Here is a 15,444-nt window from a genome sequence, read left to right on the forward strand (position 1 = left end):
TTTGATCATTCTATTTTGGCATTTCATTTCAGAATTGGAGAGTTTGCTTGAGCTGCTTAGCCAAGTCAACTAGTGCTATTTAGCACAAGGAATTTCCAAGTGGAATTTCACCCTCATTTCGGAGAACTTTGAGTGTCTCCCTAGTGAGGTAATTTGGGGAGTCCAATTCAGGATTTCCACAGAGCTTTATTGTAGGTATTCACTTAGTTTGCCACTCCTTGGGCATAGAGGCAGTTCGAGTTGCTCATTGGAGGATCAACTATTGTGGGTTGGATTTCCAACTATTTTGCAAGGGTTGAGTAGTAGTGTTTTTCCAGGTATTGGAGTTGATTTTGGCCAGAAGTTTGAGGAAGGAATTTTGCAAGGATTTGGAGTTTCCCTTTAGGGAAATTGTGCATTCTTGCAGCAGTTTGATTTCTGTAGCTTGCTGGTAGACTGTGAAGCAATGTTGCGAACATCGTGATCGGGATTAAATCAACAAGGGTTTGAAATTGGAAAAAAATGTAAAAATCGGTAAAATTCGGCAAAATTTAAAAACTTAAAAAAATAAAAATAAAAAATCGCGATGTTTTGAAAAAATCGGGATTAAATCGCGAATTTTTCGAAAAAGATAAGGATTTAATCGTGATGTTTTCAAAATGAAAATGTCGGCAATTTAATCGTTTCAAGTAAAAAAGCATGATTTTTCCAAAAAATCACGATTAAATCGCAATTTTCGTAACACTGTTGTGAAGGATGCAAATTTTGGGGTTTCAGTGACTAGTGGATTCAGCCCAAGAATTCTCTGGGTATTTTGAGAGGAGTTCGCGGTTAAAATTTCATAATTTTTCGAATGATTTTAGGGTCTGAAATCGTCATTCTTATAGCAAGGTGAATCGTTGGTTTAGTTGAGATTTTCACACTTTTTGAGCATTCCGGGTCAGTTGGAGTTAGCTCAAAATATTTCTGGGTTTTATCGTTTGGGGTGTGAGGAGCCTCTCTCTAATTTTTCAAAATTTTTGGAGCTGATTTGAGGCCTCAAATTTCAGTTTTCCTCCAACAACATCAACAGTGAATTTCTGGTAGAGTGTACAACTAGTGAGCCATTTTAGTGTGGATTCTCACTTGGGTTTTGCATGCTTGCTTTAGAAAGCCCAAGTGCACACATTCCACTATATTTTGTACTCAACTTCTCATTGGATATTCAATAAAATGGATCAACTCTATTATTTCTGCTCAACAATGTTCTAAAATTGTTGTTCTTGTGGAGATTTCAGATTGCATATTTATTTGTTTATTGTAGCTAGTTCATGTTTTGATATTTCACTGTATTTCTCTAGTTAGAATATTATAGTGGTATCAAAGCATGATCTTGGCCAAGTTGTGGGCCTTAAGCCAAGTGGTGACAAGAACATAATAAAAAGCTAAGAAATCATGTGATCCAAAGAAAGGTTAAAATCAATCAACATGGCAAAACCTTGAGTGAGGTGATTAGGATGCAACAAATGATGATTGAGGTGGGGGAACAGTTGATTCATACCACAATTAGGAATCAGGACCATCCTCAATTATACAACACATCCACTATGCCCAAAGTTATGGATAATGCATCGAGATGGCAAAACATGATTACAATTGATGTGGAGTTACTGGCAGCAAATTGGAGGGCATTCGAATCATTGGGACATGACATTCAGGTGTCCCTCTCCTTTAGGGAGTTCTGTGAACTAAGAGACATGCACAAATCAATGGGAATTCAATGTAATTATGCAGGATTGATGAGGAGGATCAAGGTAGAAGATGAAAAAGTAGTTGAAGGGGCCATGATTGGCAAGGAGACAATTGAGCATACACCCGTTGATGAGATGCCAACAGTTGATGAGGTGTGAAAATTCGAGAATCCTCACCCGAATCAACTACTGCAGCAACTGATTAAACTTCTCCTATCTGTTAATTACTGAAACAAATTATTTACTGTTTCCTACAACAAATATCGAAGCTAATACAACTATAGCCTTCACTTAATTAATTAATTTTCCCAAAACAAGAATAGAACAATAGAGAAAAATCCACACAAGTAACACAGTATTTTTTGGACAAATGTCCCCGGAAAAACCCAATGTGGGAAAACCAGTGCAACAACTCTGAGGGTTTTATATTATTAAGCAGTAGTTTTTGAATACAACTCTAGATGCCCTTCTGGCAATCCAGTTACAGAGAAAATAAACTGGCAGAAAAACTTAGTGAGATTACCTCACTCTACCCGACAATTTCGATTTTTCCAGCAGCTGAACCAGTTGTCCCCAATTATCCCTGCGCTAGCACTGCGTCAGCCTCCTTAGGGTCTGTGTCAACTCAACTGGGAAATGTCTTGCCTTCTGGAGCAATTTCCAACTCTCCCAGCTCAGAAATGTTAGCTCCTCTGCAAAACTCCGACTTCTGCTCTGTATGACTGCGTTGTCTCTGCGTGAGCCCTTCTGACTCAACGTCAAGCTCTGTGTGGACCCCTCTGGCCCAACGTCAACCCTTTTGGTGTTTCTCTGCCTCTCTTTGTTGCTTATCCTGGGTCCTAGAGAAGATACTCCAACCCAACTATCCCTACCCCTCGCTGCAATAGCTCACTATCGAAATCTCCTGGCATCTCCTCTGCCTTGCTTCAGAAAATCGATTCTCTGAACTCTCTGTGTTTTCCAAATGATCCTCAAGCTTCCTTAAATAATCTTCTCGTTGACATTCAATGACCCAAATTAGAAGCTAATCAATGGTTAAGATGATTTATGCTTGATCCTCGTCTTCTTCTAGAAGTTATACCCACAGTTTATATTATTACCCTTTAATTGTTTTATTTTCCTAAGTCTAGACTCTGGGTCCCTTTAAAAATAATTATTTATTTTAATAAAACTGTTTTTGGGTGGAATTTCCCAAAACGCTTTGTGGGTTCTTTGGAATATATGTGCCTAAGCCTTCCTGCAAAATTTGAGACTTAGAGCACATCCGATGCTACCAAAAATCAACACTTCCTCTTAGTGACGAATGTGCTATAATGATGCAACCTACTGAAGCATCACTCTTTTATGTAACATCTCCTTCTGCACTGTTGATGTCTCACAAGTTGTCCACCAACCACTGCGCAAATGCTGCTCCTATACTATTGCTAACCTTGCCACTGTCAACACTGCATTCGTACTCCAACTCCCTCTGAATTTCTACATCCGTGCTGCTGCTGACACTGCCACTGCACTGGAAATTGTTGCTGCTATTGCATCAACAATGGAAAAACATCCCAAATTACTAAGCTAACTGTGTTCAGTATGATACCATGTGAATTCTGGCACCTGACTGTTGCTAGTCATTATGTTGACCCTTTGAATGTTTTGCGTTGCTGCTGACCTCTACTTTGTGCCATCTGCACTACTACCAACTCTGCTCTGCATTGTTCAGTCTCTAGCGCTCCTAGCCACTGCAATTGTCTCTTTGACACTCCTCAGCACCATCAGACCCTAGTCCATCTTGCTACTTTTGATCTAGGATCCCGTAGCAAGGAATTGATCGGAGAGGTGGGCTCGTCAGGGATCCTGCCCATCTGTAGCTCTTTCGAACTACAACTTCAAATCAACCCACCTCCCTCTTGGAGGTATCTCGGCTGTCATGGTAAACTCTTCCTCCTCGATCTTCGTGGGTGCAGCCTTCAGATCGTGCTTCTCATCCTTTTCCTTCTTCCTGAGAGGACACTGAGTAGCATAATGACCTATCTCACCACACCTAAATCACTTTATCTTCGAGACATCCTTCTTACGCCTCTGTTGCTCTTGCTGCCCCTTCGATGCGATGGTTGCATTATCCTCCTCCTCCTCCTCCTCCTTGGTCATCGACCCACTGCTGCTGCTTCCTTCAAGCACTTTATCTTCGAGACATCCTTCTTACGCCTCTGTTGCTCTTGCCGCCCCTTCGATGCGATGGTTGCATTATCCTCCTCCTCCTCCTCCTCCTTGGTCATCGACCCACTGCTGCTGCTTCCTTCAAGCTTGCACTTGACCAAGTCTCTCCTTTGCTCCTCTTGTTTGAGAGCTGCCCACATCTCATCCCAATTCGGCAAAGCCGCCCTACCCAGGATACTGTGGACAAAGACTTGCCATTCATCTAAGACAAAATTGAGGGCCAGTCTAACCAACTCTGAGTCTTGAGGTGTAGACCCCACATTAGATAACTCTTCATGGGTCTCCTGATGCTTCGTGAGGAATGGATCCACACACTCCCCCTTCTGCATTTGAGAAGATCTCAGTTTCTGCTCTATGTACATCATCCGTTGCTCGGAAGATCCCTGATATAACGTAGGCAATGCGTCCCACATCTCCTGAGCAGTCCCTCTGGTAGCGATGTCATAAACCACATGATCCTTCACTTCGTCGAGGATCATTCTTTTCACCTTTGCCATCTCAGCTCAGTACATCTTCAGCAGATCTGGATTTGCTGGTTAAACCACCACGCTGTTGACATGTCTTGAGGGAATGCTCATCTAGAAGGAATGACATCCTTGCCTTCTAGATGACATTGTTGGATGCTCTGTCCAACCTATCCCGATCCCTCAATCCACTGGTTGCCATCTCTGCCATTGAAAAAGTCAAAAATCTCCTCTTTGGTTCTTACTGTTGCTGCTCAGCCAATAAGAAAATGGACTTCTTGGTAGGAAGTCTTACTGAGGAAAAGTTCCCTCACAATGCTTCTTCCTTCTCTTCTGACGTCTTTCTGCCCAAAAAAATGCCTTGTAGAAAACACTGTGTCCCACTAGGTTCTCTTGACACTGAGGCTTTAGCGCTGCTCCCTCTGCCCCGAAAAACTTTCCAATTGGGAGTCCTTCCTCTCTGTCGACTCACTCAGAGAGAGTTTGCCTCGAAAATCAGCCCTCTAGCTAGGATTGTGCAAATCCTCTGGGGTTTCGAGCTACTGCCTTCTGGAGCTTTTTCGATCTCCCACTTCTGCTCAGCACTGCGTTCTCTGGCGCTATTCTTCTTGCTTCACCTGCAATGCTCTGATACCATGTGAAAACTTGAGAATCCTCACTCGAATCAACCACTGCAGCAACTAATTAAACTTCCCCTATCTGTTAATCACTGAAACAAATTATTCACTGTTTCCTACAACAAATATTGAAGCTAATACAACTGCAACCTTCACTTAGTTAATTAATTTTTCCAAAACAAGAACAGAACAATAGAGAAAATCCACACAAGTGACACAGTATTTTTTGGACAAATGCCCCCGGAAAAATCCAATGTGCCAAAACCAGTGTAGCAGCTCTGAGGGTTTTATATTATTAACCAGTAGTTTCTGAATACAACTGTGGATGTCCTTCCGACAATCTAGTTACAGAGAAAATAATTTGGTAGAAAAGCTTAGTGAAATTACCTCACTCTACTCGGCAATTCCGGCTTTTCCGGTAGTCGAACCAACTATCCTCGGCTATCTCTGCGTTGGCCCTACATAGGCCCTGCGTCAGCCTCCTTAGGCTTTGCGTCAGCTCAACTGGGAAACGTCTTGCCTTCTAGAGCAGTTTCCAACCCTCCCGACTCAGAAATGTCAGCTCCTCTACAAAACTCAGACTTTGCTTTGGATGACTGTGCTATCTCTGCGTGAGCCCTTCTGGCTGAACGTGAAGCTTTGTGTGGGCCCCTCTGGCCCAGCGTCAACCCTGCTGGTGTCTCTCTGCTTCTCTCTGCTGCTTATCCTGGGTTTTGGAGAAGATACTCCAACCCAACCATCGCTTCCCCTCACTGCAATAGCTCACTATTGAAAATTTCCCAGTGGCTCCTCTACTCTACTTCAAAAAATCGATTCTCTGAACTCTCTGTGTATTTTCTAAATGACGCTCAAGCCTCCTTAAATAATCTTCTCGTTGACATTCAACGGCCCAGATTTGAACCTAATCAATGGCTAAGATCAGTTCTACTTGATCCTCGTCTTCTTCTAGAAGTTACACCCACAATTTAAATCAATACCCTTTAATTATTTTATTTTCCTAAGTTTAGACATAGGGTTCCTTTAAAAATAATTAATTATTTTAATAAAAGTATTTCTGGGTGGAATTTCCCAAAAAGCTTTCTGGGTTCTTTGGAATACACGTGCCTAAGCCTCCCTACAAATTTTGAGACTTAGAGCTACCAGAAATCAACATGAGGTACCCAGTGTTGTGATTGAGTTTTCAGGGGATAGCAACGCACCACAAGTTGATGTGGTGTTGGGAGACATCCACCATTGATGAGGTGCTAGGAAACACAGAGGTATTCAGAGTTGTGATTGAGTTTACAGATGCTAGTTGCCCACAACAATTTCAACAACTCCAAGTGAAGCTTCTAGCATTGAAAAGGAAGGCCACGACAGTTCGGGAGGCCATTCTATGGTAGAATGAGGAGTTGGAGGGCGTGAGAGTGGTTTGTGCCAAGTCAATTGCCAAACTGACTCGCGCTGGGGAACGATTGGATTCCCTAGCGACACAACTAGAGGAGTACGTATTGGAGCGTCAAAGAAACCTCTTCAAGCATATATAGATGGGACTTGCAACACTAATAGGTTATCTCTGCACATTGGTGAGAGAGAGGCAGAGTTACCTAGTCAGATTATATGTGTTGACTAGACTAGCGAGACGAGGCGAGATGAGCTACGTAGGGTGCAACATCCATAGGATGGAGGCATTGTACTGTGTACGGGTGTTCGTGCATTCGATCCCTCTCATGGGGTTGGATGGCGAGAGATATTGAGTTGGTACACGATGGAGTTGGTTAGGTGCCTAGATATATTCATGGCCGGGAGCATAGACCAGTAGGGGTTGTGGGTTACCAATGGAGCTTGAGGGCCAATTTGTTGTTGGGATCTAGGTGGGATTGCCCACCATGTTATGGATTTGGCTAGTGTGGGTATTGATAGTGTGGTAGATTCGGTGATTGAGCGTCTACACACTTTCAGATCTCCATCAACATTAATGATGCGTTGGATTGACAGGAAAGCAGGCAGACTCCATGATTTGTTTGAGTATGTTAGTTGTGCATGGAGTCACAGGGAGAGTAGCATACTCTGGCAAGGGCTGGTCGAAGGAGGTGGCATCAACAAACCATCATATGGGGCATTGTATGGAGACAATTCTCTCTTGTTGGCATATTGGACATAGGAGCTAGTGAGGCTAGGCATAGTAGTGTCATTCCCATTAGCATGTGAGGAGCTAGGCCACCCAAGTCTACTAGGGCAGATGAGGAGTTGTAGCCCACATTATGGTAGATTCACTAGCAGAGTAGTGGATGCATTGACGCATGTAGGATGGCCGATGATGTAGGGTGGTGCGATAGTTGGTGTAGGTGTTTAGTCATGCCACAAAGTTCAGTGTTTTGCAGAGGAGCACAAAGGTGCATGGAGGAGTGTCGTGTTGTGCAGGCTTACACTGTGGAGTAGGAGGAGCAATTCACACCAACTCGAGGTTTCTATTGAATTGGGGTAGCATGGGATGTGCTCTAGCCATGAAAATTGGTGGAGAGGCTAAAGCACATGAGATCTCCAAGACCCAGAAATGGTTTGGACAGATTGTACCCGGTTTGGGAGATATTAAAATAATTAATATTTTTAATTGAGTTCCTAAGCCTAAACTCAGGAAAAATAAAATATTAATGGGTATTAATATAAAACTGGGTTAGAAGGTTCCAAAAGTCATGGATGAAGCCAAATATAATCTTAGCCATTGATTAGAGATTTAATCACGGTCGTTGAAGGATCAACAGGTTAAGTATAAGAGGAGGCTTGAGGATCAGTTGGTGAACACACTAGAGTGACCAGTGATTCATTTTGCTAGAGCAGGGATGCTAAGCAAAGTTGAATCAATGATCAGCAATGATGGGTAGTGAGTACTGGAGCGAGAGGTAGCAGCCAATTCAGGCCACACATAGCCTAGTAGAGACAACGCAGAGGTTAGAGGGACTGCGTCATCCACGCAGAGGCTGCAGGAGTGACGCAGAGGGTCCCAGAGGATGTGCAGTGCCTCAGAGGGCTAACGTAGAGAGGTTTGAGGCTGACGCAGGGCAACAGGAGGCTGACACAGAGGCTGAAAGGGCCAGTGCAGCGCTTCAGAGTCGCTGGAGAGGGTTTCGTGGGATAGGTTTTCTGAATACCTTTTTTCGAATAGAGAGGTATTGTTGCCGTGTATTTTTTCTTTGTCGAGTGAGCTAATTAGGCACCCAGTTGTACTCAAGGAAACACTGCATAATAATAAACCCTCAGAATAGCTGCACCGATTTTTCCGCATTGGGTTTTTTCATGAAAATTTGTCCAAAAATAATGGTGTCACTTGTGTGTTTGTTTTCTTTCAACTGATGATCTATAGATGTTGTGACTGTTTTGTTTATTTCGGTATTTAAATGTTTTAAATAACTTGTTCAAAATTTACAGGTAGAAGAAATAAATCAGCAGAATATAGATTAATTTTCTAACAGATAGACTTAGAAAAAAACATGGTATCAGAGCGTGGTTGCAGATCATAGGAAAGCTGAAGGCATCAGCTGTGCAAAGCATTTGCAGTAGATTCAGCTATCCCGAGTGACACAACTGATCCTTGCGAAAAGCGATAGAGGAAGGGTTGACGCAGAGGGACTGCGTCATCAGTCCGGGCCTAAGAGAGGCCAACATAGAGGATGAAGAAGGCAGAAACAGGCTCACGCAGAGACCAGGAGGGCTAACGTAGTTGGCTGAGGGAGTTGTTTTGCTGCTGTCGGGATTGCACAGAGCCAAAAGGGTCAATCCTTTAGTTGCTGGGGCGAAAGAAGCTGTGGGTAGTTTGCAGGAGCGAAGCTGGTGCGGTATTGTGGTTAGAACAGTACCTAACAGGGCAAAATCAAGGTAGAGGGAGTTGCTATCGAGGCAGATTTCTAGCCAAGGAATTTGGATCAATGTTGCAGTTGCACAAACGATCGAAGAGGGGAAACTTGATGGTTGCCAGAAGGATTTGCAGGAGGGAAATCGGGACTTAGAGGGAGTCCAGAAGAGAACTTCTTGACGGGAAGTAGAGAGACTTGGAGGAGTCAAACTGAGAACTTCCAAACGGGAAGTAGAGACACTCAACAGGAGTCGAACTGAGAACTTCCAGGCAAGAAGTAGAGAGATTCGAAGGAGTCGACAGAGAAGATCAAAGAGATGGTCGTGAATGGGTTGAGGGATCAGGATAGGTTGGACGAAGCATTCAACTTTATGGTCTGGAAGGCCAGGATCCTGTCCATTCTAGACAAACATTGCATCAAGGGCTTCGCCTTGAGAGTAATGACTGTCCCAGTTGACTCGATAGCTAATGAAAGGTATGAGGAGGCAATGGCCAAGGCAAAATGCATCATCCTTGATGGGGTCAAGGATCATGTGGTCCAACATATTGCCGAGAAGGAGACGACAAAGGAAATGTGGGATACCTTGAAGACGTTGTACCAACATACTTCTATGCAGAGGAAGATGCTACTTGAGAATCAGCTACGGTCATACCATATGCAGAAGGGAGAGCAGATAGATCTTTTCCTTGGTTGGTTGAAGGAGATTCGGGACAAACTGACTTCCATAGGGACCACATTGGATCAGGTGTTGATGGTAAGAACCACACTAAACATAGTCTTCGAGGAGTGGGAGACATTTGTCCAGAGCATACTGGGCAGGGCGAATCTTCTAGATTGGGAAGAATTGTGGGCGGCTCTTCGTCAAGAAGAGATTAGACGACTGAGCAAGACAGGATGTAGCAACAAAGGAGTCTGGATCAAGAAGGAAGAGGAAGAGGATGTTGCTCTGGCATCTGCGGGAAAGCAGGAGAAGAGGAGGAAGAAGGACCTCTCCAAGGTTAAGTGCTTCCACTGTGGGGAACTGGGTCATTATGCGAACTAGTGTCCGAGGAAGAAGAACAAGGGAGAGGCGTCTGACTCTAAGGCAACGCCAGCGAAGGTGGAGAAAGAAGTCGAGGAGGATGACGATTGTGCCATGAGTGCTCATGTGCCACTAGAGAAGAAGTGGGGAGACATCGAGCTGTAGTCAGGAACTCTACAGGTGATGAGGGGCAGGATCCTTGAGGTACCCAACCTCTTGGATTATACCTTGCTATGGGAGCCCCAAAGAGGAGTAGCAGGACTGGCAGATGTTGGTAGAGACGGATGCGAATGAAGCGGCAGAGAGTGCTACAATGCAGGAGTCCCCGGGCAACACGAGGCTAGCAGGCTGCAACAGTGCGAGAGGCATGGGAGTGTTGCAACGGTGCAAGATGGCACAGAGAGGTGTGCAACGGTGCGAGATGCAAGGAGTTGTTGCAGCAGCGTAAAGGTCAGTAGAGGGAGCACTTGTTAGCGGCAGATAGAGTTTCTAGCGTGACAGGGATGTCAGAAGTTGGGTGGATCAGTTACTTACTTCTCATTAACTGAGTTGCAATGCAGTAGCACGATGTGACATGATGAGAGGGGGTTACAATGTAGATGCAGTGTTGGGAGAAAGGATCAGCAGCAGCACAGATGCAGAGGGAGATGCCGTACGGATGCAACAATGGCAGTGGCAGTGGCAGAGTCGTGGGCAGGAGTACATGATGCAGCAGTGTAGAGGATGTTGGGCAGGGAGGCCTAGCATCAGCATAGGTACCGATGTCGTATAATCAGAGTGATGCTTAGTATGGAGTATTACTAGAGCACATTCCTCGCTAAGAGGGGGTGTTGATTTGGGGTAGCATCAGATGCGCTTTAGCCATGAAATTTGGTGGAGAGGCTAAAGCACATGAGATCTCCAAGACCCAGAAATGGTTTGGACAGATTGTACCCAGTTTGGGAGATATTAACATAATTAATATTTTTAATGGAGTTCCCAAGTCTAAACTTAGGAAAAATAAAATATTAATGGGTATTAATATAAAACTGCGTTAGAAGGTTCCAAAATTCATGCATGAAGCCAAATCTATTCTTAGCCGTTGATTAGAGATTTAATCTTGGCCGTTGAAGGACCAACATGAAAAGTATAAGAGGAGGCTTGAGGGTTAGTTGGAGAAGACACTAGAGTGACCAGTCATTCATTTTTCTAGAGCAGGGTTGCTAAGCAAAGTTGAATTAGTGATCAACAGCGAGGGGCAGTGAGTACTGGATAGAGAGGCAAAGACAATGCTATGAGACCAGTGCAAAAGCAGAGAGCGAGAGGCAGCAACCAGTTTAGGCCACGCAGAGCCTAGAAGAGACAACGTAGAGGCCAGAGGGACTGTGTCATCCATGCAGAGGCTGCAGGAGTGATGCAGAGGGTCCCATAGGCTGCGCAGTGCCTCAGAGGGCTGACAGAGAGATGTTTGAGGTTGACGCAGGGTAGCAGGAGGCTGACGCAAAGGCCAGAAGGGTTAGTGCAGAGCTTCAGAGTCGTTGGAGAGGGTTTCGTGGGATAGATTTTTTGAATACCTGTTTCCGAATAAAGAGGTATTGCTGCCGTGTATTTTTTCTCTGTCGAGTGAGCCGGTTAGGCACCCAATTGTACTCAAGGAAATACTACATAATAATAAACCCTCAGAATAACTGCATTGGTTTTCTCGCATTGGGTTTTTCCGGGGACATTTGTCCAAAAATAACGGTGTCACTTGTTTGTTTGTTTTATTTCAGCTGATGATCTGTAGATGTTGTGACTGTATTGTCTTTCTTTCGGTATTTAAATGTTTTAAATAACTTGTTCAGAATTTACAAGTAGAAGAAATGAACCAGTAGAATACAGATTAATTTTCTAATGGATAGACTTAGAAAATTCAACAGTTTCGCATGGAGTGACGACTACATCGTCACAGGAGGGATACCAGATGAATCAGGATGATATGGCAGCTCGTAGTGTTGTCCAACAATGCACAAAGGTGTGCAACTGGGTGGATTCCTGTGCCAAGGGGCACGAAGATACATGTTCTTATGCAAGGGAGCACATGATTGCTTGGCCATATGTAGTGATGTGTGATGCTTCCAATTGTGATTTTGGAGCATTAACACCAGGGAGAGCACCCGATAGAGAAGACAGGGATGCCATTGGGTATCATTCACCCAGGATCGATAATGACGCAAATGAGCCTTATTTGATGATATTCGTGGGGACTCGCGCGCCTCTCTCACTTCTCCATTGTTTGCAGATGCAGAGGAGTTGGGTGTTATCCCTTGATGCCTTCATTGGAAGCAATAGGACGCGGGAGGTTCACCCGAGACAGATAGTTGGGATACAAAGTATCTAGGGGGAGACTTCTCTGGATTTCCTAACATTGCCGCCCACAGCCATGTCCCGGTTTGGGAATATTAAGCCAATTCCCTTTCGATGCTCATGCAGAGTGCACCCTTGATAGAAGGCTTCCCCATCTCTTAGGATCAATTAACCCATGTCCAAGTGTTGTTCTCATCGAACCTTTCCCCACTTCAGTCTTGAAAGTTTTCATTTGAATATTTTCTACTACCACTAAGATCTGCACCGGAGGTCAATCCACCCAAGCTCACGCCCAAGGTTTCTCAACGATCCCCACATCCTCCTACTCATTGAAGCTAGGCAATTGCTCTGACGGTCGAGTCTAGGTTGCATGCTTTAGTGCCATCCATTTTCGGGGCTAGTTGATTCGGTAGGCAAGTTGTTTCGCGCTCCTTAGCGGATTTCGACTTCCATGACCACCGTCTTGCTGTCTTAATCAACCAACACCCTTTGTGGGGTCTACGTTAGCGCGCAATTCAACACCGTAACTCAACTTTCGGTTCATCCTACATCGCCAATTTTGCTTACCAAAAATGGCCCACTTGGAACTCTCTATTCCATGGCACGGCTCAATGGAGCAGCCACACCCTCTTACCTATTTAAAGTTTGAGAATAGGTCTTCTGTATTACGCCCCCGATGCTTCTAATCATTTGCTTTACCTGATAAAACTCGCGCGTGAGCTCCAACTATCCTGAGGGAAACTTCGGAGGAAACCAACTACTAGATGGTTCGATTAGTCTTTCACCCCTATACCCAAGTCAGACGAACGATTTGCACATCAATATCGTTACGGGCCTCTACCAGAGTTTCCTCTCGCTTCACCTCGCTCAAGCATAGTTCACCATTTTTCGAGTCCCAATAGGTTTGTTCGCAGTCGAACCCTTCGCATAAGCTCAAGGTCGGTCGACGATGCACCCCCCAGAGAGGGGATCTCGCCCGTCAGCTTCCCTGCACAATGTAGAGTCAACAACAACATAGAGTGTTCAATAGGCAATGCAGTAGCTAGTAACAGTGAGGACTTGGGTGACATATGCATTATACTGATCACAGTTGATTCAGTATTTTGGATGCTTTTCAGTTGTAGATGCTGCAGTTGTAGAGCAACAGATGAGAGGGAGTTGCAGTGCAGATGCAGTGTTGGCAGAAATATGGTAGTGTAAGCAGCAACACAAATGCAACGTATATTAGAGTTGTGCAGTGGTTGGTGAGCAGCAACAACCAGAGATCAACAGCATGCCAGGAGGCGATGCACAGACAGGATGCTGCTACAAGGTGTGTAGTTACTAGTTGCACTAAAACATATTCGTCGCTAATAAGGAGTGTTAGTTTTTATAGCATCGGATGTGTTATAGCCTTGAATTTTTGTGGAGAGGCTAGGACACATGAGATCTCCAAAACCTAGAAATCGTTTTCGGAAATTTCGCCTAGAAGTGACTTAATTAGATTATTAACCAATTTTTTTAATGTTTCCTAAGTCTAAACTTAGGAAAACTGGTTAATTAATCAATATTAATTAGGTCAAGATGTGAATCATCTAGAAATTCACACGGATCGATCCACATATGATCCTAGCCATTGATTAAGTTTTAATCTTGGCTGTTGGTGCTCCAAAATAGGGTTATAAGAGAAGGTCGATGTGGTGATGGAGAAAACACTTGAGCGGTTTGATTTCTAAGCAAATCGATTTCCAGAGTAGCAACAGTCAGCTGTCAGTGAGAGCTAGAGATGGAAGCAGTGAGTGAGGGGTAGGGACAGTGATCTGGAGGAAGTTTTCCAGATTCGGAGAGGCAGCAACCTGTGACAAAAGTGATCCACGCAGAAGCAGCGCAGAGGCTGACGTAGAGCAGTTTGAATTAGTTGGGGAGGAAGTCGATTCAGTTTCCAGAGGCCGGGAAAGTTTTCCAGAGTGTTGGAGAGTCACTTCCAACAGTAGACGCAGGCTAGACAACTAGCACAAAGGCAACATCGAGCCACACGTGGGAGAGACAACGCAAAAGTGCTGACGTTGGGGTTTAGATGACCATATTTCTGTAGAGGCTAGTGTCGGGATTGCTTGTGGGGTGAGAGAAATATTCTCTCTAATTATTTATGTCAAATACTTGCTGATTGGATTGCCAGTTTGACATCCATAGATGTACTCAAATTTCACTATTGCATAATAATAAAACCCTCAACTGTTGCATCGGTTTTCCCAAGTTGGGTGTTTACGGGGACTTTTGTACAAAAATAACTGTGTTATTTTTATGTGTGTGTGCTAACATTTCTGCCATTGTTTATTCTTCCGCATTTTTATTTGTGTAGATTGCCTTGTCATTTATTCAGTATTTGCTATAGCAAACAACAAATAAATTATTAAATAAAATTAACAATTAGGAGAATAATTTCTAGTTGCTGCAATAGGATTCCGGTGTTGGAATTTTTATAAGCACAAGAGTTTGTACTCTATATACGATAAGGAGATGTTGGCCATCATGCATGCGTTGGGCAAGTTTCGACAGTATTAGGTGAGCAACAATTTTAAGGTGAAAACTAACCACAACAACCTTCGATTTTTATTGGAGCAAAAGGGGTTGAATGAGAGGCAACAAAAGTAGGTTAGTAAGATCCAAGCATATGATTTTGACATAGAGTACTTCAAGGGCAAGCAAAATGTTGTGCCAGATGCATTATCTAGGATGTTGGCAACACTCTCACTCATGAACATCACTTCGGACTGGAGAGAGCAACTATTGGTCTAGTACTCCAAGGATCAACACGCATGTGAGGTCCTAGACAACATGGCAGATGATGACATGTACAGGGTGATGAATGAGGTGATCTACTACAAGGACCAGATTTACTTAGTACCTGGCTCCCAATTGTAGGAAAAGATAATGTAGGTTTCCCATGATCACCCATTAGCAAAACATCAGGGGTTCACCAAGACATATAGGACCATCAGAGAGTGCTTTACTTGGAAGGGCCTCAAGGAGGACATATTGAGGCACGTTCGAGAGTGTGACACTTGCTAAAGGAACAAGGGAGAGCTGCCACACCTAACCAATTTACTACAGACTCTCCCTATCCCTAAGAGGAAATGAGAGAGGGTGTCTATGGATTTTATCACAAAGTTGCTGGCAGTGCAAGGGCAAGATTGCATTTATGTAGTGGTTGAAAAACTAACCAAGTATGCCCATTTCTTTGCCATACCCTCCGGTATTCAGCCTCATAGGTGGTCAAGTTGTTTT

The 15,444-nt window shown here is 44.0% G+C and overlaps 1 protein-coding gene and 1 pseudogene across 1 annotated transcript in view; one reads left to right on the forward strand and one right to left on the reverse strand.

The window, feature by feature from the left end:
- LOC149222677 (glycerophosphodiester phosphodiesterase GDPDL6-like) overlaps window positions 1–15,444 on the forward strand; it is a 378,163-nt gene that overhangs the window by 252,142 nt on the left and 110,577 nt on the right. The gene's annotated exons all lie outside the window — the stretch shown is intronic.
- LOC149222678 (25S ribosomal RNA) lies at window positions 12,121–13,205 on the reverse strand (annotated as a pseudogene).

The sequence above is a fragment of the Pinus tabuliformis genome, chromosome Q, assembly GCF_031772625.1.
Source record: "Pinus tabuliformis cultivar Carrire ecotype Pingquan chromosome Q, CPIR1, whole genome shotgun sequence".
Taxonomy (NCBI): Eukaryota; Viridiplantae; Streptophyta; class Pinopsida; order Pinales; family Pinaceae; genus Pinus; species Pinus tabuliformis.